Source organism: Chrysemys picta, chromosome 16 (genome assembly GCF_011386835.1).
Source record: "Chrysemys picta bellii isolate R12L10 chromosome 16, ASM1138683v2, whole genome shotgun sequence".
NCBI classification, from domain to species: Eukaryota; Metazoa; Chordata; order Testudines; family Emydidae; genus Chrysemys; species Chrysemys picta.
The window spans coordinates 32,387,683-32,413,342 of NC_088806.1; the positions used below are offsets into that span (position 1 = coordinate 32,387,683).

Below are 25,660 nucleotides of genomic sequence, written 5' to 3' on the forward strand. Positions count from 1 at the left end.
ATACGGGAGTTGGGAAAGGAAGAGACTACGCGACATTGCAGATGGAGATGTTCTCCCCGCCCCCCCGCTGGATTTAGTACCAAGGAAAAAGAAGTCTTGAGTCAGAGTCTACTGCCCCCATGCAATGGAAAGCGAGCGAGAGCGATGTGACCGTGAGCATAGTCGAAATCAGGCATTAGCCGTACATCTGGGAGCGGAGCAGCCACCACTGTCAGTGAGACAAGTGTCTCTTTTGGTGAGAGCTCTGCTCACAGCCCACCTGGTAGGGACACCCCATTAGCTGGGGTTGTGTTTGTAAGAAAAGGTTCCTGACTAGCTGTGGTTACAAGGGAGACAAGGTCCCCAATTTCAGGGGCTGCTCATTTCTCTGGCCAGGAGCAGTGTGTCCTCCACAGCAAACGGTAGTATCTAGAATGTTACCTCAAGGGGAAGAAGGTAACGCTTCAAAGGGAATACTAGAGAGATAGTAGAGGGAAGATATAACAGGGAAAGCCCCTTTTCTCAGAAGCACAGACTCGGCTCCCTTCCATGTCTGTCACCTGTGGATTTAGCTACACATAAAATAAAATAAAATAAAGAGAAGACGAGATAATATGGTGCAAATAAAGGTAAGTGTATTAGGGATAAAAGATACAGAAAAACTGGGGAGAAATGGGGGAAGAAATACAAGAACACAGTAAACAGCAAAACCATAAATCAGTAAAACAGTGAATCAGTGACTGACTCTGAGAGCTTGGAGCTCAGGCCCATAAACCCTCCCATGGGATTCTACAAAACAAACAATACCCCAACACACAAACATTTTTCCTATTGCTCTGATGTAGCAGATGTCACGTACAGGCGTGATGCCCAGGACCTACAACTCTTGGATGATTTAGAGTCCTTGAGGAGGAACACTGGGGAGTCCAGACGACTGATGGTTCTCGTCGCTCCTCAAACGCACTACGGGATAGATGTTGTTCTTCGATCTCAGCTCTGGAGCTCTGCGAAGACCCGACCGTGTACAAGCTGTCACTGGAATGGACAGCCCCACGCAGGCGCTGAACAAGTCCTTATAAAACCTTTTTGGCGGGAAGAGTTCTGAGGTGATGGAACACTGAGGGCTGGTCTTGGCGGGAAAACCCGGTTCTGACTGGTTTAAGCTAGAATCGTTGTAGTAAACAAGTTCCCTCTCAAAGATGGAGTTCAAAGTCAGAGTTCATATACTCCATTTTGAATTTCAGTTTAAAGTCTGTGATTCACTTAACAGTATTTTAAAAACATCTTATTAATGGCTAATTGAAACAGCACATTTCATCTAACAAGGAGGATGACTCCAGGCGGCGAGTTGCTTGCCTTCCTCTCATGTTTCTCTGTCTTCTTTAGGGTGTTGGCCAACTCTTTCTCTCTCTCAATCAATCTGTCCTTGCCTTTCCTTGTGCTGCGCTGGCAGAGGAATTGTCTAGGAGTCCCAGCTGGAGCAGAAACTGGCAGTTTGTAAGAAAAGGTTCCTGACTAGCTGTGGTTACGAGGGAGACAAGGTCCACAATTTCAGGGGCTGCTTGGATATCCTTCTAAGGAGACATGAACACTCCTCAGCTTTCTGAATTCTGAATAACTGGCTGTGAGTAAGAGGTCAGTGCTTTCAATTCCTTATTTCTACTCATTGTCATTTTCTTCACAGGCAGTGTGCTTCCTCGTTGGGTATGAAGCTCTGGGATTAAGGCTGGGGAATGGACCAGAGTCTCCTGAGCAAAGTGACTATTTTGGGTGCAGTTACAATGGGTCCCTTCTAGTTGCAGGCGTAAAGTAGTAATGGGAGATGGGTTGAGGGTGGAGCCGTTGGATGCGGGAGCTGTGAAATGAAGAGATTACATGACATTGCAGATGGAGATGCTAATTTACTTTGTTCTTCTCCACTCTGCTGGGTTTAGTACCAAGGAAAAAGAAGTCACACGTCAGAGTCTACTGCCCTCATGCGATGGAAAGTGAGTGAGAGCAGCGAGCCTGTGAGCATTGTTCATGCCAGGCAAGAGCCGTCCATCTGGGAGCCGAGCAGACACCACTGTTACTGAGATAAGTGTCCGGTTTCCTGAGGGTTCTGCTCACGGCCCATCTGACTCCAGGTAGGGACACCCCATCAGCTGGGGCTGGGTTTGTAAGAAAAGGTTCCTGACTAGCTGTGGTTTTGAGGGAGACAAGGTCCCCGGATCGGTGTGTCCTCCGCAGGAGAAGGTTAAATCCATGAGGATGACTCCAGGTGGTGAGTTGCTTGCCTTCCTCCTGTGTTTCTCTCTCTCTTCTCTACTGTGTTGGACAACACACACTCTCTCTCTCTGTCCTTTCCTTTTCTTGTCCTGTGTCCCTTCATAGCAGGCGTGCTAGGTGTGCATCCCCACAGGCTCGGTCTTGGGAGTTATGAAGAAGTAGGAGGGGATGAAAATCATGTGGGGTAGCGAGAGTGGAGTGGAGACTGTCGGTGTTGACTCGGTCTCTGTTCATCGAGTGGGGCTGATGTAGATGGAATGGGAGAGGGAGGCAGGGATGAGGGCAAGATTTCATGCACCTTCAGAGCTTTGTGTATTACTGGCTTATGCATGGCTTTTGCAGCTGCGCTGGCAGAGGAATTGTCCAGGAACCCTACCCAGAGGAGAGATCTCAGAAGCGGACCTGATCAGCCTGAACATCCTTCTAAGCAGACATGAACAGTCCTCAGCTTTTTCCCTCCTGTATAACTGGCTGTGAGTAAACGGTCAGTGCTTGGAATTCCTCATCTGTACTTGCTGTAATTTTCTTCAGAGACCATGTGCTTCCTCGTTGAGTATGGGGCTCTGTAGGATTAAGGCTAGGGAAGGGACCAGAGTCACAGTTGCCAACTTTCACTGGGTAAATAAGCACCCCGACTTTCAGAATAAGCCAAAAATCAAGCTACTCCCATTTCAAAACAAGGCCAAAACAAGCCAATCCCTAAGAACCCCAACACTCTATGTGACTAGATTTATACTGGTGTGGAGTCTGGGACTATGGTGAGCCAACTGTGGACCCCTGACTCTCTTCCCCTCTTTGCCTCTGCTTGCCCCTGATTGCCGGGAGCGGATCAAAAAAAAAAAAAAAAGCAAGACGCTACAACAAGCAACAACCTACAAGCCAAACACTAGCCAACAAGCAACTAACAAGCCAATTAAGCCAAAAGCAAGACCAATTTCTACGTATTTTTCTGCGGGTTTGGCATTTCTGTCCAGAGTCTGCCGTGCAGAGTGGCTTTTTCGGTTGTTGTTGCAAGGGATGCTTTCTACTTTTTGTCCTAAGTGTATAATGGGAAGAGGGTTGAAGGCAGAGCCCCACCGTGCGGGAGAGGCGGAGGGAAGAGCCTACAAGATGTTGCCAACTGAGATGGTAACCGATTTGTTTTTCCCCCTTGTACTGTTTAGTACCAAGGAAAAAGAAGTCATTCGTCAGTCTACTGCCCTCAAACAATGGAAAGCGAGCGAGAGCAACGAGACTGCGAGCGTTGTTGATGCGATGCAAAAGCCGTCCATCTGGGAGCGGAATAGCCACTGCTGTCAGTGAGATAAGTGTCTGGTTTGGTGATTGCTCTGCTCACGGCCCACCTGGCTCCAGGTAGGGATGCCCAATTATCTAGGGCTGGGTTTGTAAGAAAAGGTTTCTCATTAGCTGTGGTTACTAGGGAGACAAGGTCCCCATTTCAAGGGGTTGCTCATTATTCTGTGTCCTCTGCAGCAGACGGTTGGATCCAGGAGGATGACACCAGGTGAGTTGCTTGCCTTCCTTCCATGTTTCTCTCTCTCTTCTCTACTGTGTTGGCCAACACATTCACACTCTCTCTCTCTGTTCTTCACTTTTCTTGTGCTGTCTCCCTTCGTAGGACACGGGCAGGCGTGTTAGGTGTGCATCCTCACAGGCTATGTCTCGGGCACCATGAAGAAGTAGGAGGGGATGAAAATCATGCAGGGCTGTGGGTGTGAGAGTGGAGGCAGGTATTGGAAGATTTTGTGCACCTATAGTGTTTTTGGCAGTGATGGCTGTTCTATGGGTTATTTGCTGTTCTTGCAGAGGCCTGCTCCAGGCCAGTGGAGCAGCACCAGACAGATGAGGAGCATCTGGAGGAAGTGGACCTGCTCAATCTAGATGTTTCACCTGGCAGTGGAGCTTAAGAGCCCTCTCGTGATTTTGGAGGAGCAGGTGTGTGTGTTTGTGAAATATTTCTCTATCCAGTATCTGCATAGTGAGGTGCCTCCTTGAGAGCAGAGAGATACTTCTCATTTCTATAGGATGGGTCCTGGGGAAGTTAGAGCTCTGCCTGTGGCTGGTAGTGGTCTGGGATTGTCCCTTTCCTGGAGGGTTGTAGCTCCTTAGGAGTGAACAGCCTTCTAAGCAGACATGAACAGTCCTCAGCTTTCTGCCTCCTGCATAACTGGCTGTGAGTAAGCGGTCAGTGCTTGGGATTCCTCATCTGTATTCGCTGTAATTTTCTTCACAGGCCGTTTGCTTCCTTGCTGGGTACGGGGTTCTGTGGGATTAAGGCTGGGGAAGGGACCAGAGTCACAGTTGCCAACTTTCACTGGGTAAATATGCACCCCGACTTTCATAATAAGCCAAAAAACAAGCTAATCCCATTTCAAAACAAGGCCAAAAAAAGCCAATTCCTAAGAACCCCAACACTGTATATGACTAGATCTCTCCTGTCGTGCAGTCTGGGACTGTGGTGGGCCTGCTGTGCACCCGATGCTCTCCCCGCTTTGCCCCTCCTTGCCGGAAGCAACAAGCTACAACAAGCAATAAGCTACAAGCCAAACACAAGCCTAATTTCAAAGTTTTTTTCCCCCACAGGCTATATCTCGGGCGCCATGAAGAAGTAAGAGGGGATGAAAATCATGCAGGGCAGTGGGTGCGAGAGTGGAGTGGTGGCTGTCGGTGTTTACGTGGTCTCTTTTCATCAAGTGGGGCCTATGAAGATGGGATGGAAGAGAGAGGCAGGGATGAGGCCAAGATTTCAAGCACTACTAGCGCTTTGTGTCGTGATTGTTGATACTTGGTTTTCGCAGCTGCTCTCAAAGAGAAATTGTCCAGGAGCCCTATCCCGAGGAGCAAGTGGACCCGAGCAGCTTAGACATCCTTCTAAGCAGACATGGCCGGTTTTGTTCAATATCTTCATTAATGATCTGGAGGATAGGGTGGACTGCACTCTCAGCAAGTTTGCAGATGACACCAAACTGGGAGGAGTGGTAGATATGCTGGAGGGTAGGGATAGGATAGAGAGGGACCTAGACAAATTAGAGGATTGGGCCAAAAGAAACCTGATGAGGTTCAACAAGGACAAGCGCAGAGTCCTGCACTGAGGACGGAAGAATCCCATTCACTATTACAGACTAGGGACTGAATGGCTAGGAAGCAGTTCTGCAGAAAAGGACCTAGGGGTTACAGTGGACGAGAAGCTGGATATGAGTCAACAGTGTGCCCTTGTTGCCCAGAAGGCTAACGGCATTTTGGGTTGTATAAGTAGGGACATTGCCAGCAGATCGAGGGACGCGATCATTCCCCTCTACTCGACATTGGTGAAGCCTCATCTGGAGTACTGTGTCCAGTTTTGGGCCCCACACTACAAGAAGGATGTGGAAAAGTTGGAAAGAGTCCAGCGGAGGGCAACAAAAATTATTAGGGGGCTGGAGCACATGACTTATGAGGAGAGGCTGAGGGAACTGGGATTGTTTAGTCTGCAGAAGAAAAGAGTGAGAGGGGATTTGATAGCTGCTTTCAACTACCTGAAAGGGGGTTCCAAAGAGGATGGATCTAGACTGTTCTCAGTGGTATCTGATGACAGAACAAGGAGTAATGGTCTCAAGTTGCAGTGGGGGAGGTTTAGGTTGGATATTAGGAAAAACTTTTTCACTAGGAGGGTGGTGAAGCACTGGAATGGGTTACCTAGGGAGGTGGTGGAATCTCCTTCCTTGGAGGTCAGGCTTTTAAGGTCAGGCTTGACAAAGCCCTGGCTGGGATGATTTAGTTGGGATTTGGTCCTGCTTTGAGCAGGGGGTTGGACTAGATGACCTCCTGAGGTCCCTTCCAACCCTGATAGTGTATGATTCTATGAACAGTACCTCAGCTTTCTGCCTCCCCTTTAACTGGCTGTGAGTAAGCAGTCAGTGCTTTGAATTCTTCATCTGTACTCGCTGCAATATTCTTCACAGGCAGTGTGCTTCCTCTCTGGGTACGGCTCTGTGGTATTAACGCTGGGGAGGGGCCAGGGCTGTTTTTTGGTGGTAATGCTAAAGGTCTAATGGGAAGAGGATTGAGGGCGGAGCCCTGCCGTGTGGGAGAGGTGAAAAGAAGAGCCTACGAGCCGTTGCCAACTGAGATGGTAACTTGTTTGTTTTTTCCCATTGTCCTGGGTCTAGTACCAAGGGAAAAGAAGTCACGCGTCAGAGTCTACTGCCCTCATGCGATGGAAAGCGAGCGAGAGCGATGGGACCACGAGAATTATTGATGCCACGGAAAAGCTGTCCAGTTGGGAGCGGAGCAGCCACCACTGTCAGTGAGATAAGTTTCTGGTTTGGTGAGGGTTCTGCTCAAGGCCCACCTTGCTCCTGGTAAGGACGCCCTGTTTGCTGGGGCTGTGTTTGTAAGAAAATGTTTTTGACTAGCTGTGGTTATAAGAGAGACAAGGTCCTCATTTTCAGGGGCTGCTCAGTTCTGTGGCCAGGACCAGTGTATCCTATGCAGCAGAAGGTCTGTTCCAGGAGGATGACTCCAGGGGGTGAGTTCCTTGCCTTCCTCCCATGTTTCTCTCTCTCTCGCTCTCCTCTAGTATGTTGGCCAACACACACCCTCTCTCTATCCTTGCCTGTCCTTGTGCTGTCTCCCTTCATAGCACATGGGCAGGAGTGCTAGGGGTGCATCCCCCCAGAGTATGTCTCAGGAGCCATGAATAAGTAGGAGGGGACGAAAATCATGCTGGGCAGTGGGCGCTAGAATGGAGCGGTGACTGTGGGTGTTGACTGTCTCTGTTGAAGTGGGGCTGATGTATATGGGATGGGAGAGGGAGGCAGGCAGGCAAGATTTCATGCACCAATAGACGAAAATCATGCCGGGCAGTGGGCGCTAGAATGGAGCGGTGACTGTGCGTGTTGACTGTCTCTGTTGAAGTGGGGCTGATGTATATGGGATGGGAGAGGGAGGCAGGCAGGCAAGATTTCATGCACCAATAGACGAAAATCATGCCGGGCAGTGGGCGCTAGAATGGAGCGGTGACTGTGGGTGTTGACTGTCTCTGTTGAAGTGGGACTGATGTACATGGGATGGGAGAGTAAGGCAGGCAGGCAAGATTTCATGCACTATGTGTAGTCATAGCTCATGGTTGGCGCTTTCAGAGGAATTGTCCAGGAGCAGCAGCTGATGGAGAAACTGGCAGAAGTGGACCTGATCAGCCTGGACATCCTTCTAAGGAGACATGAAAGTCCTCAGCTTTTTGCCTCTCACATAATTGGCTGTAGGTAAGCCGTCAGTGCTTGGAATTCCTCATCTGTATTGGCTGTAGTTCTCTTCACAGGCCGTGTGCTTCCTCGTTTGCTACGGGGCTCTGTGGGATTAAGGCTGTAACTCCTCACTAGAGAATGTTGTGAAGGCCAAGACTAAAATGGGGTTCAAAAAAGAACTAGACAAATTAATGGGGGATAGGTCCGTCAACGGTTATTAGTCAGGACAAGCAGGTATAGTGTCCCTAGCCCCTTCAGCTTTTCAGGCTGCTTACCCTCTCTCCCCTTGGATAGAGTTTCCCTCAATCCTTTGTGCCAGGGAGTCCCTCTGCTCTGCTTGGGCAGGGTTCCCCAGGTCCTCTAGCTAACAGCAATACTCCTCTAAACTCTAGTCAGCTCTTCTTTCCTCTCCCTGTCTGACTGAAGCAGGGGTATTTTATTAGGTCTTGGGTGTGGCCTGAATTGGCTCCAGGTGCTCCAATTACCCTGTAGTAACCTTTCCCCAGGCCACAGGGAACAAAGCCTTGATCATCCTAGGACTTATATACCTCTGTGACATTATTGACTTGAACTGGGACCATATAGAACATGGTTGCAACCAAAGTCCTGTAGTGGCACCAAATCTTGTATAAAGGGGGTCAAATGAGGTGGCTAAGACCAGGTTATGGGTTGATGGTTATGATTATGCTGTCTATATGTGTGTATCAATTTTGTAGTTGAAGTTATGAATATTGGCTCTATACTATCGGTATTTTAAACTTATGCTATGCTTCTGGGTGACATCCCAGACAAGTTGGTGTTAGCTCTGCTTAGCCTGCTTGATGGCCCATCAAGGACCATCAGCTATACAATTGACCCATTGAGAGAAGGCAGATACGCCTTGCAACTCAGCAAAGTATGCAGGGACTGCCTGATCATTGTGCAGTGGCAGTCCAAAATGTATGTGAGGGCCTTCCATTACATACCACAGTTAGCATTTATGCCATTTCGTATATGAGTTCCTTCAGAACTCTTGGGTGAATACTATCAGATCCTGGTAACTTATTACTATTTAATTAAATGTAATTAATCAATTTGTTCCAAAACATCCTCTGTTGACACCTCAGTCTGGGATAGTTCCTCAGATTTGTCACCTAGCAGGAATGGCTCAGATGAGGGTGTGACAGGTTGGGTCACAGAAACCCCCTTGGGAGCTGCCACCTGATGTGCTGGGACTACCTCTGAGCCTGTTTTCCCTGGCAGCTTGGGACTTCAGTACCCTGCCTTGTTGTGCCAGATACACTAGCCTGCTACAAACACAGACCTAATTTGTCTAGGTCCCTCTGTATCCTATCCCTACCCTCCAGCGTATCTACCACTCCTCCCAGTTTGGTGTCATCTGCAGACTAGCTGAGAGTGCAGTCACCCCATCCTCCAGATCATTAATGAAGATATTGAGCAAAACCGGCCCCAGGACCGACCCTTGGGGCACTCTGCTTGAAACGGGCTGCCAACTAGACATGGAGCCGTTGATCAATACCTGTTGAGTCCGACGATCTAGCCAGCTTTCTATCTACCGTATAGTCCATTCATCCAGCCCATGCTTCTTTAACTTGCTGGCAAGAATACTGTGGGAGACCATATCAAAAGCTTTGCTAAAGTCAAGGAATAACACATCCACTGCTTTTCCCTCATCCACAGACCCAATTATCTCTTCATAGAAGGCAATTAGGTTAGTCATGCATGACTTGCCCTTGGTGAATCCATGCTGACTGTTCCTGATCACTTTCCTCTCCTCTAAGTGCTTCAGATGTGTTTTAGCAAAGTTCTGGGTTCCTGGTCCCTGGGTGTCTGAAAACATGTTGGGATGTAGTAATGTTAACAGAATGCAGATAGCACCATCGGTTAAAGTGTAGGAGTCTTGGCATTTAGCCACCAATGCCATGAGGCCGTGTGTCTCAGTTTCCCCTTCCACACTGCAGTGTAGGCCTGTTCTGCTTTTGCTGCTGTGTCAAGCTTCCAGCCTGTTTACAGGTATAAGCTGAAAAGCAACATGCTTATGGGATTGCAGAAAGTCTGCAGCAGAATCAAGTTTTCCAGTAACTGTTAATTAATATTTAATGCTTCTAATTGCACTAAAGCAGCTAGCCTTCAAAGGTGTGTGTGTGGGAATTGGGGTCATGTGCTAGCATAATCAAAATGGCTGCCCCTGTGGAGGGCTTTTCATTCACAGATTCAAAGGAAAGTGTGTTGTCATCCCCAATTATAAATTAAGTAACAGAGAATCTTTTCCATTAGTTATTTACTAGTAGGTTGTGTGTGAGATGGACGTTTTACAGAGCAGGTAGCTACTTCACTGCCTCATGCTGTTTGCTTTTCTTTTTCAATAGCCTTATTCCTGTGGCAAAGCTTACAACTGCTCTATAAGAACATAGTCACTTGTTTCATAGTGAATATATAAATATGCAGCGAAAAATCCTCATTATTCAGGATAATGTAGAAAGTGAAGATGCTGGCTTTGATTGTTAATTATTTATGCCCCAATTAATAAAACTTTCAGGGAAGCTCCAAGTTATTAATCTATTGTTTATAAAATGCATGTCAAATTTAACTTGTTTTCAAGCAATAACCAAAGCTCTTTAATGTTTGTAAATCTCAAACAGTAATTATCCTATATTTAACTGGCATCCAATGTGAAGCTTTGTGGTCTTATTGGAAACCCGGGAAGTGGGTGGGTTTAGGTAACTAGCCAGGTCTATTAACTCCACAGGTTGCACTTGGAAGAAGAGCCAGGGAGCAGGGAATTGATTGCAAGCAGGCTTAGCTGGGCAGGGCCTATAAAGCTGGCAACAGGCAGAGACTGATTCCTTGGGAAGAGGGAGGCGTGTTTGGAGGCTGCTACTGGGTAAGGAGAGTCGCTACTAGGGAGGAGAGCTTGGAACTGGTTCTCCCAGGGTGGGGTAGGAATTGTAGAAAGCAGTCTAGGGAAAGAGCAGTGAGGGCTGGGAGAGTAAAGCCCAGAACTGTTGGGTTGAGGGTCCCTGGACTGGAATCTGGACTAGAGGGTAGACCCAGGTTCCCCTACTGTCTGTTGGGGAAGCAGCACCATCAGGGCAGTACAGGAGATGACTGCCTGAGACTGTTTGCATAGAAGGACTTTAGGTAACCCTGGAAGGGGGAAACATGGATGATGACCTGGCTGCAGGGCCTGGTCATGAAGAGGCAGCTGCAGTTCCTGGAGTGAGACAGGTCTCCAGGGCGAGAGACACACCAGCTGAGGAGGACATGGCAATTGTAGAGCTAGTCCCCCAGAGCGACCAGGAAGAGGCACCATTAGCAGTGACTGCACCCTGTCTGTGATGGGATCCCCAGGGATGCAGCCTGGGACTGTGCCCCTGAACTCTCACCTGTCTGGGCTGCCTCTCACAATGCCTTGCTAGTGACCAGCAGCAAGCTCCACAGGAGTTGGGATCACTCAGCACAACTGTATGTGGAGCCCCACACCCACCTATCTTGCATGAATGCTCCCAGAGAAAGGCACTAGCCATATCTCCCCAGTTCCCAGCACTGTACCCCAGGAATATACCATCTTGCCCTACTCAAGATGGGCAGTGCAAATGTATTAATTGGTTTACCACTTCAACAATGGAAAGTGCACATACACCAACCTTTGCAAACCGCAGCAGATTTGCCCCACACTTTGTACAAACTCACTGGTAAAGATAAACAATTAAACAAATTTGACTATAAAAGGTAGATTTTAAGTGATAGGCAGAAAGTCAGTTTATATTACCAAAAGAAATAAAATATAAGCATGCAGTCTAAACTCTGAACCCCATTAGACTGGACAACAACTAGATTAAGCAGTTTTTTTCACCCCACTGGATACTGCAGTCCTTAATATACAGGTTTGGTCCAGGCTTAAGGAACAATCTCCTGTGTTGGAGTCTTGTCGTCTTCTCGGTGTCTTGGTTGCTTCCAGCATAGGTGGGGATAGGAGAAGGGCCCATGATGTGTTCACTCTGTTTTACACCCCCAGCACAAGTCCAGACATGTCTGGGGGGCATTGCTTAATCTCTCCAAGCAAGGTTGAGCAATTCCTCTGGTGTGGCCTCATGTAGGTGAGTCATTACATTGTAGCTCCCTTGCTGGACAGTGGCTGTTTATGGGTTGTTTGACACCCTGCCTGGGCATTGGTTACTTTCCTTGCTGTTGCCTCTGGGCAGCTACTATCTCGTTGATTTCCCCAATTTACAGCATGTTTTAGTGACCCCCATACGACATGATTCTCATAACTTCGTATGCATTAATGATACACATGTATGGATAGAGAAATGACTTCCAGCAGATCATAACATTTCCCCTGATAGCTTATAAGGCATGTTTTATATGTAAGATCATGATTATATGATAATGAGAAATATGGGGGTTACAGTATGCTCCCCAAGGTATAGAATGTTTCACCGTCACAGGCTTAAAATATGTGAATTAAAAAGCTTGTCTAATATGTAACTATAAAATATTTTTCTCTTCAGACAGGTTTACATTTTTATCTAGGAAGATGACTGAAGCTGGTCGCTGCAGAGCTACATTTACTGTCTGTTTACCTTGCACAACATAATTGCTTTGTTACTATTAGGCCCATCCCTGGAGATGGTTACATGTGGAAGTGCTGTTACTCACATGTAGGATCAGACCCATAGCTGGAAAAATTAAGGTTTGTGTGAGACAAGTTTAGCTTTCCTCTCCAGGTGGGGAGGGCAAATAAAAATTGAGGAGGTCTTGTGATTAACTCAGGAGAGACCTGGAGAAATAAGGGAGGAGGGGACTGGTTCCTGGGATAGTCCCTGGGGAAGGGAGCTCTGGTGGGAGCCTGGGCTCAGGCAGAGCAGATCCTGAGAAGCTGTAGCAGGAGGCAGGAAGTAACTGCAGGGGTGTGTTGCAAGGAGCAAGACTGTCTCTTGCAGGGAGGAAAGGAACAGAACCCATTTCTGGGAATGAGAGCTGGGGGCCCTAGATACTGGGAGGGAGGGCTGGGGACTCTTGACTCAAGGAGAGAGGAGTGTTATTCCTAGGGGAATTCTGTGCCAAAAAATAAAAAAACTGCAATAAAAAATTCTGCGCACAATATTTTAAAATTCTGCAAAATTCTGCATATTTTGTTTGTCAAAATAACACAATATAATCACACCAGCTTCAATTTTTTGGTCATTTATTTCAAAATACCTGTTGGCAAGTATGTCTATAACATAGACAAAAAAGATTCCGAAATTTTTTTGGACAAATAGATTCCTTATTAGGGATATTAATACAGAACTGTGAATAATTGATATAAACTACAATATGGAACCGTATTTCCCACATCCCTCAGAAGCAGTGCAAAGGCATGGGGAAGTCAGGAGTAATGGAGGAGCTGAGGGAGAGGGAAGTAATTGCTGGGAAGGAGCCCGGATGTGAACTTGAAGGAATGTTGAGTATGGGTGGAAAAAGTATGGAACAGGGTGAGGGTGGTGGTTGTTGTTTTTTTTTGGGGGGGGGGAGGGAGACTGTTAGGGTGGTTCCCCCATGCAGACTGTGGCTGACCCCTAGCCTCTCCCATTCAGTCAGGCAGATCTGCCCCTGCACCCCCATGTGTCTGTGCATCCCTACTCAGACACCCACTTCCCCATCCCCATGTGTCCTTGCATTGCCTGTCCACATGTCACTCACCCCCACTCTCACATCCACTCCCCGCATCTGGCCCTGCACCTCCTCCTGTCCCCATGTGTCCCTGTGCTGCCGCTGAGACACCGCCTTCCCCCTGTAGCTCAGCTCTGTGCTTCCCTCCCCCTCTGCCCATGTGGCCCTTCACCTCCACTCCCATTCAGGCCCTGCCCCCGTCTGTTCTCCCCCACTATCCCTTAGGCGACCCTGTCTGTCTCCCCATAGCCCCTGTCTCCTGACCAGGCGCAACAGGTGCTGTGAAGAAGGCAGGCTGTTTCTCTTCCTAGCTGGCTGGGAGCGACTACTGTGTTCTAGTGCCACAGTGTCCTCTGGTGGGCAAAAGGGGGAACTGCAGAAGTTATTTTCTCCTGGGAGCTGCTGCTCTGATCTAGTGCCACAGAGCCCTCTGGTGGGGGGGAAAAGGTGGAACTGCAGCAACTTTCCTGCAGAATTTTTTTTTTGCGCAAAAAATTAAAAATATTTGCAGCTCATTAATTATGAACATGCACAGCGGCACAGAATTCCCCCAGGAGTAACATAGCATCCTCAAGGCTACCAAACCATGTCATCTTCAGCCAAAGACCACACCCCACCCCGAGGGAGCAAAAAGCCTGCGTGAACTCAACACACCCAAGACAGGAAGAGATTCACTCCCACTCACACCAAGCCCAGTCAAGTGGGAGCGTGTACCCTCTTCCCAGACACAGGGTCCTCAGGGCTCATTGATGGAGAAGTTTGATAGGCAGTGGGGGGCCCATGAAGCACTGGCTCAGGTGTGCTTTCCATTTCACAACAGGGCTGGACTCTGACCCTCAAACTTCTTTTCCCTTGGTTCTAAACACAACCCAAGAAGAAATAGGAAAGTTATCATTGGAGTTTGCAATGCTGTGAAGGCTCTTGACCAAAATCCCCCTTCCCATTACAGTTAGGTACACCACAGGCACAAGGCCTCTGCCACTTCCCCCTGAAAGGGCCTGCACACAGAAATCAGCTCCCTGTAAATGGCCTCTCACTGCTCTCTGAGGGCTCTGACTGCCCAAGCACTTAATACATAATTATGAGTGATGAGCATTTTAGGCCCTGGATAGGCTGGAGAGGTATAGGGGAGGGGGGTCCAATGAGCAGCAGCCCTGTGACGTGTGTGTGTGTGTGTGTGTGTGTGTGTGTGTGTGTGTGTGTGTGTGTGTGTGTGTGTGTGTGTGTGTGTGTGTGTGTGTGTGTGTGTGTGTGTGTGTGTGAAATTGTTTTTAAGTTATCCACTGTACCATTGTAACTTCTGTTACTACATTGTAACTTTCATTACACTTGCCATTTTGCCTACATTGTAACTTCTGTGCTATATTGTAATGCAAACCCCATTTTAAAATGCTTACTCCATTTTGTAAGGGCTTGCTGCAACCTTCATTTTTGCAAACCCTGCTGTAACTTTATTAGTCTAGTTAAGATGTGTGAATGAGGGATGTATGGGTGATAGAATCAACCTCCAGCACCAGCCCGTCCTGATGAGATAAAGTTCAAATACCAAGGGCTGAAGAACTAGACAACAGCCCTAACTCAAGCAAGAAGCATCCACCTTAAAAAGAAACAACAGAAGGAAGGTCAAAGCCAGGTCCCAGGCTGACAGTCACGCCTGCAATTGACGGGTGATCAAGTCAAACCCAGAGGCGGCGTGACACAGCAAGACCTAGAGACTTTGAATCCAAAAACTCCTATAAAAAAGGAAGGGTGAGATGAGAGACTTTGGGTAACGTTCTGCTATCAACATCAAGGAGCATCGGTGCGCGCCCGACAGAGACCCGGCTCCCCCTCGTGCTCAGCTCTCCTGGCCAGTTAGCTGTCACGAGCTACGATCCCAAGCTGCGAACTTAAACTACACTCAGGACTGGTAACTATCCAGCAGCTGCAGAACATTTTGGTGTGTGTGTGTGTGTGTGTGTGACTGTATGTGTATAAGCATTGAGGTATTTGTTAATAGTTACAGATTAATAAATGTGGCATCTTTGCCTTGACCCCTAAAACGATCCTGTATAAGTTTGTGGGACAACATTATTGGTGGAGAATGCAAAAGGGGGAGCAAGCATAGAATCCACAGTTATTATAAAACTGGTGTGCACACCGCCAGCTTTAGCAAGCCTGGCACTATAGGAAAAAGAGCGTAAACTTTCAGTTGATTAACCAAACTCTGAAGGATATAGGAGTTTAAGTTTAAATTGTGTTTCTCACTGTGATCCGGGGAAGGATCTTACCAAACTCTGAAGGATATAGGAGTTTAAGTTTAAATTGTGTTTCTCACTGTGATCCGGGGAAGGATCTTACCAAACTCTGAAGGATATAGGAGTTTAAGTTTAAATTGTGTTTCTCACTGTGATCCAGGGAAGGATCTAACCAAACTCTGAAGGATATAGGAGTTTAGGTTTCAATTGTGTTGTAGAGGTACATACACCCTCAGCCGTAGCAAGACTGAGCTAAAGAGGAGAACTTAGTGTTTCTCACTCTGATCCGAGGAAGGATCTAATCCGGGGAAGGATTTGTATAATTGGTGTATGAACCCTCAGTGGTAGCAGGCAGAGTAATACAGAGGGAGACTTGGTGTCTCTTCCTCTGGCCCAGAAAGGGTTAAGTTGTTCCTTCAGGAGTTAAAAAGGGAAAATTGTTATTTGTAAGTCACTCCTTTAGGAATTGGAGGTTATAGTATTCTGATATTTATCAGCTTGGTTTCCTGTGTTGTACCTGGCTATGGCACACTTGTTAGGGAAAATGTTTAGGAAGACACAGTCTAAAGACATCTTTAGAGAAAAACAGGGAACGCTGTCTTTTGTCCAAGAGCCCACACCCTTTAAACAAGTACTACAGAGGTTTGGACACAGCCCGTGGACTGAAGGGGGGCTGGGAGATGTGTGTACTATTTCAGATTTGGAGGATAGGCTGGCAAGGTATATAATCTTGTACAAGCCTACTCCAACTAAAAGGGATTCAGCAGCAATCTGGCTTTTGTGGGACGCATGCAGGGATTTATACTCCCGCCCGGCATCCTGCCAGGAGGAGAATGCCTCCCTGCATGAAAAACTCACTCATATGGAAAAAGAGGCAGACAGATGGAAAGTGGTAGCGACAGGGGTGCAAAGCCAGTTAGACCCTCTCCGGGAGGCAATCAGGGAGGGCAAACAAAGAGAAAAGAAGTTAGAGGAACAGGTCGGGGAAAAGGAAAAAATAGAAAAAGAGAATCAAGTATTGCAAGGCATGGTAAAGAGGTTAACCATAGAACAAAGTAAAGCTCTCCCCGCTAATCACAGCCGATGCGAGTCCCTTATCCAGCACCTTAAACAAAGGCTGGGATTCGCAAACCGCCAGATAGCAGCGGTGACGGCAGGAGAGTGGGACTTTGATCCCCAGAGTGACTTCCCTGACTGGGAAGATGCCCCGAGGGAATCTAGCGAGGTGTGGGAAAGAGAGCTACGGCGCAGCAATCCTGAGGCCCAGGGGCCGATTGCAGCCATTAACAGAATTACTGTAACAAGAACAGACACAGCTGCAGGGACTAGCACAGCTACTACAACCGTCCCCGTATCAGCAGCTGATCTCCAAGCAATGGCAAAAATGCTTGGACCCCTTAACCGGGAAAATTTTTCAAAATGGACTCTGCGTGCGCTGCAATTGGCAGGCAGAGAAGATTTAACAGTCCCTGAGCTTAAACGCCTCATGACCGCCTGTGCAGCACCCGAATTACAGGGAGTCATTGATCGGGTGATAAGAGAAAACAGGGAGAACAATACCTTCCTACCCCTGTTTGCAAGCCTAGGGGAACAAATGGGTCGCCGACTGTGACGGGTTGGATCACAGAAACCCCCTTGGGAGCCGCCACCCAATGTGCAAAGACTACCCCTGCTCCTGTTTTCCCTGCCAGCTCAGGACTCCAGCACCCTGTCTTGCTGAACCTGACACTCCTGTCTGGCTCCAGACACAGACCCAGGGTCTGAATCTCCTGTCCCAAAGCTGCAAGTTTACCTGAAAACAGCTCGCAGTAGTGCGCTTGTCTTTAGCACTCAGATGCCCAACTCCCAATGGGGTCTAAACCCAGATAAATCCGTTTTACCCTGTATAAAGCTTATACAGGGCAAACTCATAAATTGTTCGCCCTCTATAACACTGATAGAGAGATATGCACAGTTGTTTGCTCCCCCAAGTATTAATACATACTTTGAGTGAATTACTAAATAGAAAGTGATTTTATTAAATACAGACAGTAGGATTTAAGTGGTTCAAAGTAGTAACAGACAGAACAAAGTAAGTCACCAAGCAAAATAAAATAAAATGCGCAAATCTATGCCTAATCAAACTAAATACAGATAATCTCACCCTCAGAGATGTTTCAGTAAGTTTTTCTCAGACTGGACACCTTCCAGGCCTGGGCACAATTCTTTCCCCTGGTACAGCTCTTGTTGCAGCTCAGGTGGTAGCTAGGGGATTCTTCATGATGGCTTCCCTTCTCTCTTCTCTTCCCCCCCTTTATATATCTTTTGCATAAGGCGGGAATCCTTTGTCTCTCTGGGTTTCCACCCCCCCTCACTGGAAAAGCACCAGGTTAAAGCTGGATTCCAGTTCAGGTGACATGATCACATGTCACTGCAAGACTTCATTACTCACTTGCCAGCACACACATATACAGGAAGACTCACAGGTAAATACAGCCATCTGCAGACAATGGGAGTCATCAAGATTCCAAACCATCATTAATGGTCCACACTTTACACAATTACAATAGGCCCTCAGAGTTACATTTTATATTTCTAGTTTTAGATACAAGAGTGGTACATTTATACAAATCAGATGATCACACTCAGTAGATTATAAGCTTTGTAATGATACCTTACAAGAGACCTTTTGCGTGAGGCATATCCCAGTTACTTACATTCACTTATTACCGTATTTTCTCTAAAACCATCTCAGTTACATTATATTGACTTATTATCAAGTTTTTATAAAACCATATAGACTGCACAACGTCACACCGACATCTAATGATACAGGCGGCTAGCATGATGCAGGAACCTAATGAAGACCCCGAAGGGTACCTATCCCGCTGGGGACTCATGCAGGTCATGGCAGGCATCACCCGCCCTGAAGATGCCCAAGGAGCCCCTGCAAATAACCCTGACACTGTAGCATACGGCACAGACGCCCTGAGGGACTGTGCTGCGACTCTTCTCCCTTACTATGCTAATAAGCTCAGCGTCTGGGCACTTAACCAGCCCGCAAGCATGACTGAGCTCCGAGATCTGATCAAACAGATCACCACTCATTCTGGCCCCGCACTCCAAATAAAAAAAGAAAGGGCTCCCTTTGTGGCCGCACTTGAGCAAATAACTTACTCCAATGAGAGTGGTAATATGGGAATAGGGGGCTCCCGAGGTCGCTACCGCGGACGGGGAAATCATAAGCCCTGGGGACATTATTCATGCTCAAACCCCCGCCCTCCTGAAAGAAATGATAATTTCCAAAGAGCTGAAGGTGAGGGAGAGAATACCTATGACTCCACGATCCGCCGATTGGCCTGGCGGGCAGTAATGCGACAGGGAGGTAATTGGGAGTACTGGGACAAAGCCCCAACTCGAGCTCTAGTCCAAGAAGCCCTACAAGCACAAGAGAATCAGGAGCATGTAACTAGCATAGCTACAAATGCCCCCCCGAGCAACCGGGACTAGGGGGGCCTGCTGGACATGAGCACCCCACATAATACAGGAGCGCAGCAATGGGGGCTCATTGGTAAAATGTTCTGGGACCCTGGAGGGAGACCGCACATTTATGTCCAGCAGGAGAACCGCGCTCCTGCACTAGCTTTGATTGATACTGGGGCTGCTGTCTCTTTAATTAAAACCGCTCCACAGGCAGGGGAGAGAGTAAAGCAAGTCACTTTAAAATCTTTTCAGGGAAAGTCAAGCACAGGCTGGGAATGGGCACAGGTCCCATTCTCAATACAAGGGTTTAAAACAAAAGGGAACTTAATTCAGACCCCTGACATGACTGACGAAATTATTTTAGGAGCAGATTGGCTGTATCAAAACAACATAATAATCGATTTACCTGGAGGTATATTATGGAAATTAGAAATCCCCTCCAACTGCTCTCACCAGGAAAAGCAGGATCTCATTGTAACCAAAGGGGGAGGTAAACTCGCTGCTGCTCTCACCACAGAGCAAGCTGAGGAGTGGCGCTCAAAATTCCCCACAGTCTGGACTCAAAGTAAAACAGACTGTGGAAAGATCAATGCCTGTGTTAAGATCGTAGGTGAACTAGTACCCCCTCAAAAACAATACCCCTACCCAAAAGAAGCAGAAGTCCAACTGATACAGACTGTACAGGACTTGGAACAACAGGGAGTTATTAGAAAAACTAACTCTCCTTTTAACTCTCCCGTATGGCCAGTTCTAAAGGCAGACGGAAAGTCCTGGCGGAGGATTAATAAAGGATCTGTACCCATGGCCCCGATTGTAGCAGACATGACACAGGTTATACAGAAAGTACAAGCCACCCCCAAATACTTCTCAGTGATCGATTTGGCTAACTGCTTTTTTGCTCCATGTATCCCAGATAAAACTGTTTTCTTAATAGTATGTGCTTCATCCCTTTGTAGGTATCACTGGCATCGAATCCCTTATAAGGAATCTAGAGTGCTTCAGCTGATTGTCTCCAACTGGAATACTGGTATTATAAACTAATCAACAATTTTATTTCCCTCTCACAAACTGCGCAAGCGTTTACAGGAGAACTCCGCTGGAAGCAAAAATGTTACTATTTTGGGGATTTCTGACACAATTATTCACTTTGGGGATATCCAATGTGCATTGGGGGATCCAGTGGTTCAATTTTACCGCTGGAAACCAGATCCAAATTGTACCAATATCTAACCATACATTACATGGACCCTTTGAACTACTTACATTACATGTCTGGGTAAATATCACACCTTATGACCATGATTGTATATTTGAGGTTAGCTCACCTACCCAGCCTATAGTGGACCACAATCATCATTGTCACGCCGCACCATTGGTATGATATTTTAAAGGGATGGTCCCCATCCTGGTCTTCAACTTTAACAATTATGCTACATCCAATTGTTGTTTTCTTTATTCTGATAAGCTTAATGTTAATCATAATGTGTGGTATGTGTTGCTGGATGAAAAGACTGTACTTTAAGCTAAAACCACAAGCTCACATTGTTTCCCAATATATAGCCTTAAAACAATTGCATAAAGTGTGACCCATTCAATACCCCTGGATTGAAGGGTCAAAAGGGGGACAATGTAGAACCAATGTGAATGAAATTGTTTTTAAGTTATCCACTGTACCATTGTAACTTCTGTTACTACATTGTAACTTTCATTACACTTGCCATTTTGCCTACATTGTAACTTCTGTGCTATATTGTAATGCAAACCCCATTTTAAAATGCTTACTCCATTTTGTAAGGGCTTGCTGCAACCTTCATTTTTGCAAACCCTGCTGTAACTTTATTAGTCTAGTTAAGATGTGTGAATGAGGGATGTATGGGTGATAGAATCAACCTCCAGCACCAGCCCGTCCTGATGAGATAAAGTTCAAATACCAAGGGCTGAAGAACTAGACAACAGCCCTAACTCAAGCAAGAAGCATCCACCTTAAAAAGAAACAACAGAAGGAAGATCAAAGCCAGGTCCCAGGCTGACAGTCACGCCTGCAATTGACGGGTGATCAAGTCAAACCCAGAGGCGGCGTGACACAGCAAGACCTAGAGACTTTGAATCCAAAAACTCCTATAAAAAAGGAAGGGTGAGATGAGAGACTTTGGGTAACGTTCTGCTATCAACATCAAGGAGCATCGGTGCGCGCCCGACAGAGACCCGGCTCCCCCTCGTGCTCAGCTCTCCTGGCCAGTTAGCTGTCACGAGCTACGATCCCAAGCTGCGAACTCAAACTACACTCAGGACTGGTAACTATCCAGCAGCTGCAGAACATTTTGGTGTGTGTGTGTGTGTGTGTGTGACTGTATGTGTATAAGCATTGAGGTATTTGTTAATAGTTACAGATTAATAAATGTGGCATCTTTGCCTTGACCCCTAAAACGATCCTGTATAAGTTTGTGGGACAACACAGGGCTGGACTCTGACCCTCAAACTTCTTTTCCCTTGGTTCTAAACACAACCCAAGAAGAAATAGGAAAGTTATCATTGGAGTTTGCAATGCTGTGAAGGCTCTTGACCAAAATCCCCCTTCCCATTACAGTTAGGTACACCACAGGCACAAGGCCTCTGCCACTTCCCCCTGAAAGGGCCTGCACACAGAAATCAGCTCCCTGTAAATGGCCTCTCACTGCTCTCTGAGGGCTCTGACTGCCCAAGCACTTAATACATAATTATGAGTGATGAGCATTTTAGGCCCTGGATAGGCTGGAGAGGTATAGGGGAGGGGGGTCCAATGAGCAGCAGCCATGTGACGTGTGTGTGTGTGTGTGTGTGTGTGTGTGTCTGTTTGTCTAACTGTTCCATGCACCAGTGCTTGCCTAACTTACAAGTGTTTTCTCTCTCTCTTTTCAGTTCCTATTGATTTTGGGTAGATGAGAGAATGACCAACCTGTGGCAGAGACCAAAAGGAGCAGCCACCCTGAGACCATCCAGGGAGATGGAAACCAGACAGTGATCTGTGGAGTCAGAGTAAATAGAAATTTGCATAAGTTACGTATTGAGGGAGGACTGCAAGAACTCTTGTCAGCATGGGGTGGGTCTCTGAGAAAAGGCCTTTGCAAGGACTTGTCTGGTGCTATGGAGTCTTCCTGAAGCACGGTAACTATGTGGAGGGCAACTTGCCTGTAACCAGAGATGCTCAGTCCTCAACTCTCTTCCTTCTACATCACTGAGTGAGCTTTCCTGGTCATGCCACTCTAGTCCTCCTCCCTACCGACTCTGGCTTGCTTCAGAGGATGTGAGCGGGGTGACCGAGAGTAGCCCTTGGTCCGTGTTTCTGCTCACAAGGGTGTACCACCCAGGGCAGGTGTAGGGTCCAAGGCTCAGCACAGCATCCCGGACTGATGTGCTCTGGCCTGGGTTCCTGAGTCCTGCTCCCCGAGGGCTGTGCTGGCCCCGTAGCTGGACCCCGCACCAGGGAGGCTCTTATGGGCGGTGAGCAGTCAAAGGGCAGTAGGGAGCTGAGGAGCAGCCACAGCCCGGGGGTCCCAAGCAGCAGGAGGACAAGATGGGGAAGCTCTGCGGCTGCCTGCACTCTGACATCAGCTAGTGCAGCAACTGCTTCACCCTGGCCGACTCTGGCTTCTGGCCTCTGGCATGGCCATGGGCCATGGCCTTGGAGGAGAGGAGGCAGGGCTGGCACTTCACTGAGGAGGAGCAGGGGGTGGAGCCACAGGAGGGGCAGGGCCTCATGGCAAGGAGGGTTGCAGCTGCCACCATTTTCTGTCTTACCCTCCGCCACCAGAAGAGGCTGGCGCTGCCCACTGCTGACCAAGGGGTGTTACTGTTTTTTCTGAGAAACACTCTGTGCATTACTTTTAGTTGCCACTGGGTGTCACCGCTGCTCCATGGAAGGGACAGTTCATGCAGTTCTGACTAGCCGGCGGTGTCACTGCTGCTCCTGAATAAACAGTCTGTGCATTACTCTGAGTGTCCACTGGGTGTCACTGCTGCTCCAGGGTAGATGCAGTCTGTGCATTATCCTGACTGCCCACCTACCGGGTGTCACTGCTGCTCTGGGAACTTCACCAGTGCATTACACTCACTGGCTTCTAAGATAAATGTGTGGTAAAGACTGAGTACAGACTCCTGCTTCCCTCTAACTGCAGTTTGGTTTCTAATAAAAGGTTTCCTGCTCATTCTGGGTGCAGGGAGAGAATTTCCCCATCTTGGGAGTTTCTGATCTCCTGTCTGCATGTCTGCATGTCCTCCTGAGCAAAGGTCTGGAACCAGGAAGGTGACTACAGGTGTTGAGTTTGTTCTTCCTTCATTACATCTCTCTAAGGTGTTGGCCAACATGCTCTCTCTTCTTGCCTGTTGGTCTACAGCCTCCCTTCATAGACATGTTCACCTACATGTGTCCAGTGGTGATTGAGACATAGACATCTATAGTTCTCTGTACAGATTTTGTGTGTGTGTGTGTGTGTGTGTGTGTGTGTGTGTGTGGAACAAGGACTTAAAGCTGCTGCTGCTTCTCACTTGTGTTTCTAGTGCAGTGTTCCTTGATGCAGCAGGGGAATTGTAGTCTCTTACCTTTGTTTGCAGAATGTGCTGCCCTATGTGCTATTTGGTGCAGCTGGAGGTGTGATTAAAAATACATAAATACATCATATTGACAAGTTTGCAAAGACCCACTTGGGCATTGAAAATGTATTCCCCAGAATGCCTCCCTTCCCCTGTTTCTTCCACTATCCCACCCCTACTGTGTTATGCTTATAAGAAGCACACAGGATCTTTTTCAGGGGAAAGGGCAATACGCCACGTTTATTAGAGATACAACAATTAGCATATGCATTCAATCACACTCTCACTATGTCACCAGTAGATGTTGTACTTACCAGTACAGAGTCCTGAGCAACCTAGTGGCCAGCTAAGTTGATCACAGGTAGGGAGGATTCTGTCGGTTCTGTCGGTTGTGATACGATGCTCCGGGGAAGTCTTGGCAGGACAAACCCAAAATTTCATGGCAAAGCACCCTGTTTATATAGTGATCTAACTTCATTGGGACTAATGAGTTTTGCATCATCATGCTGTAATCAATTGCTGTTTGATGAGTGCTTGTTTTCTAAAATTGTTCTTATTTCTTATTTTATTCCTTCATCAGTCTCTCGGTGAATTACCCCATGCTGGTTTTGATCACAGCTATCTTGTCCCAATTGATAGATGCTTGCCTTATTTTTTAGAGTTGTCAATCTGCGCTCCTTTCACATCTCAATAGAGGCATGTTGTAATCTCCTGGCGCCTGTATGTCTGTCCTCCCTAGAACATTTGGTCCGGTGATGGCCTTCACACTTATCTTCTAACACACACACTCCTCATTCATGCACAAAACAGGATTGATTTACACAGAATATTTGAATAGGAACATCAAATTGCAATGCAAGAGAAAACAATTATTTAATTCTTTTACTTATTTCAAAATGCTAATTTTAAACCTACAACAAAGTGGTGACCCTAAAGGTCTATTACTGCCTGAAATCTGCTTCAGACACAATATTTTGGCTGGGAGGAGGATGTAATCTTTAACCTTCTACAGATGGGGAAACAAGCACGGTTGAGGCTGAACCATCGCACCATGGAACAATACAGGAAATTTTAACTACATATAACTCTGAGTTCTTTAGTATCTCAGTCATGTTTATTGAAGGACATAAATCCACATCGTGTAGAGGTCAAGCATAGGAGTTTATTACACACAGCGCTGGCGGAGTGTCACCTGGCTTATTAGGCTCAGAGACACTAGGGTTACCATTCGTCCGGATTTACCCGGACATGTCCTCCTTTTTGTGCTAAAAATAGCGTCCGGGGGGAATTTGTAAATCACTCAAAATGTCCGGGATTTCCCCCCTCCCCCGGCAGAGCGAGCGAGTGGCTGGGAGGGCTGCAGGAAAGTCACGGGCTGGACTCCGGAGCAGCTGTAGAGGAGTTCCTCCCCCCCTCCCTGCATTCTGAGCCGGCAGCTCCTCCTCCCTTGCAGCCCAGTGTCCTGGTCCGGCAGCACTGTGCAGGGCCAGGGACCGGGTTTTGTTGTGCTGGGGAGCGCAGCCACGTGTCCGGCTTGCACAGAGCCCAACACCCTGTTCTGAGCAGCAGGGTAAGGGGGCCAGGGGGCAGGAGAAGGGGCAGGGAGGTTCTGGAGGGGGCAGTCAAGAAACGGGGGGGGGGTCGGGAGTTCAGGGGGGGGGCTTTTTGGGGGGAGTGGAGGAAGTTTTGGGCAGTCAGAGTACAGGTAGGGGGTAGGGTCCTGGGGGGCAGTTGGGGGGGTCTTAGGAGGGGGCAGTTAGGGGACAAGGAACAGGGAGTCTTAGGTAGGGGATGGGGTTCTGGAGGGCAGTTAGGAGCAGGGGTCCCAGGAGGGGGCAGTCAGGGGACAAGGAGCGGGGGGGTGGGGGGCTGGGAGTTCTGGGGGGGAGCTGTCAGGGGGCAGGAGTGGGGAGAGGGATCGGAGCAGTCAGGGGACAGGGAGCAGAGGGGTTTAGATGGGTTGGGAATTCTGGGGGGGGCTGTCAGGGGGTGGGGAGTGGTTGGATGGGGCGTGGGAGTCCCAGGGGTCTGTCTGGGGGTGGGGGGGTGGATAAGGGTTGGGGCAGTCAGGGGACAAGAGGCAGGGAGGCTTAGATAGGGGGTGGAGTCCTGGGGGGCAGTTAGGGGCAGGGGTCCCAGGAGGGGGCAGTCAGGGGACAAGGAACAGGGGGAGGGTTGGAGGTTCTGGGGGGGTGGGAAGTGGGAGGGGCAGGGGTGGGGCTAGGGCGGGGCTCCTCCCGTCCTCTTTTTTGCTTGCTGAAA

At 47.9% G+C, this 25,660-nt stretch overlaps 1 long non-coding RNA gene across 9 annotated transcripts; it reads left to right on the plus strand.

The window, feature by feature from the left end:
• Positions 1–344: 344 nt before the first annotated feature.
• LOC101951893 (uncharacterized) lies at positions 345–24,979 on the plus strand. Of its 9 annotated transcripts, none has more exons than XR_010593033.1 (9): positions 346–1,614; positions 1,914–2,731; positions 3,411–4,182; positions 4,481–4,565; positions 4,831–6,587; positions 6,678–6,754; positions 7,368–7,486; positions 11,987–12,168; positions 21,728–24,979. It is a non-coding gene; the product is annotated as an uncharacterized LOC101951893 (long non-coding RNA). The 9 variants fall into 9 exon arrangements; XR_002888437.3 differs by having other exon boundaries at positions 3,411–3,600; positions 3,721–3,751; positions 3,866–6,587; XR_010593035.1 differs by having other exon boundaries at positions 345–1,614; positions 3,411–3,751; positions 3,866–6,587.
• The last annotated feature ends 681 nt before the right edge of the window (positions 24,980–25,660 follow it).